Genomic DNA, 1,846 nt, shown 5'->3' with positions numbered 1-1,846 from the left:
ACACCAATAAATATAGATGGTTCCTGGGTTGAGAAGACTCAAATAAGTCACATATCTTCCTCATAGAGGAAGAAGATACAGTACTTTCAAAGATAAACCTTTGACGTTTATTACTGTAATAGCGTTAAGTCAACATAGCCTGTCTTTATACTGTATCATTACAGAACCCACAAAAGTGTCTTCAAACAGAAATCTTAATATGATCACAATGCTCTTTGGTGAAGCCACTTCAAACAATCAATGACAAAGCACACAGATCATCAGTCCCTGAGTAGAGGGGAAGGATGAAAACCTGCAGTGGTGCGGACATCAAGGTACACATATGAATATTATCCCTGATGCTGCTGGGCACCATCATCCATGTAATGCAACACTAGATGAGATCTGGTTTAATGAACAAACAAGCATCTCTCTCTCTCTCTCTCTCTCTCTCTCTCTCTCTCTCTCTCTCTCTCTCTCTCTCTCTCTCTCTCTCTCTCTCTCTCTCTCTCTCTCTCTCTCTCTCTCTGTCTCAAAGTGTATTTATTGCTCCATTAAAACACTTTTATCTGTGAAATGGGACACAGAATGATCTGTATTTGTAACAACAGTATGCTAGCTGAATTATCTTATCTTTATTGTTGTTCTATGGGGAATTGAGAGCTCCAAAGGGCACATAGATATTACACAACAGCAATAAATAGTACACAGCAAATTGGCCAGTGTTGATTCAGGAGTTACAATCACTCTCTAAGAGTGAAATTAACACTCAGTGGTGTAAAAGTGTTGGTGTAAATACACAGAGTTATTGTTTTACACTGTGGAGAGTAAAACAGTCCAATCAAAACCACGCCCATCATTATCATATTTCCCAGTAAGCTCTAGCGCAAGTGTATTTTTTTAGGATTGTTTTTAAATGTCTGTGTTTTTGCATATACATTGATTGATTGATGAATCTTACGCTACACAAAGATAAATAACATATATCTTTCTAAACTAATGCAATCAGTTAGTTAGATTTATTGCACCCATAACCAAAATGGATTGTTCCAGTTTAAATGGTTTAGGTAGTCTCCATTACCAATTCCCATTATCCTAAAAGTCATTCTGAATGTGTGTTGTGGGTGAATTAACATTGTAACTGTTGGATATCCTAACTCTGTCTGGATTCCAATAGGAATTACTCTTCATTTTGCAAGCCAGCATAATGTGACTTGCAGGCCTGATGTGGCCTGTAAACCAGGAGTTTCCCAACACCACTGATTTAGGATAAAACTAGGCCATCAAAGTAAGGCCTTATGATATACAGTGTATAATGTATATTTTTTATAGAGTTTCATTTTAATGATAACATTCACCTAGGAACTCACTTCAACGACCATGTCTGTGTCACTAATATACAGTATATACTCATGGGTGGTAACTCTACAATTCACTCAAAAAGAAAAGGCACCCTGGGAAATATGCAAATTAGGCTTTACACCATACACAATTTCATTATATTTCACTCCACTGTAGAGTGAAATTGTGTTTTTTCATGCCACAGTAGAGTGTATTTTATATTTCACTCCAGAATAGAGTGAAATACTAATCAGTTCACTACAGTGTATAATGAAATGCCTATTAGTTCACTCCGGTGTATAGTTAAATCCTTAATATTTCACTCCAGTGTATTGTGAATTTCACACAGCCAGTGTTAATTTTCTACTCTGTATAGAGTTACATAAACACAGTCTAAATGTAACATTTTAACACTTTTGAAAGTGTTAAAGTCACTCTGTTGAGAGTGTATTCATATACACACCTCAAAAGTGTTTAAATTAACACTACGGCAAGTGAGTTTAACACTTCCGATTTTGCTGTGTAG

The sequence above is a fragment of the Coregonus lavaretus genome (genome assembly GCF_964263955.1).
Source record: "Coregonus lavaretus genome assembly, chromosome: 23".
Classification (NCBI taxonomy): Eukaryota; Metazoa; Chordata; class Actinopteri; order Salmoniformes; family Salmonidae; genus Coregonus; species Coregonus lavaretus.
The sequence above is the reverse complement of the archived record's forward strand: the minus strand, read 5'-3'. Positions refer to the sequence as shown.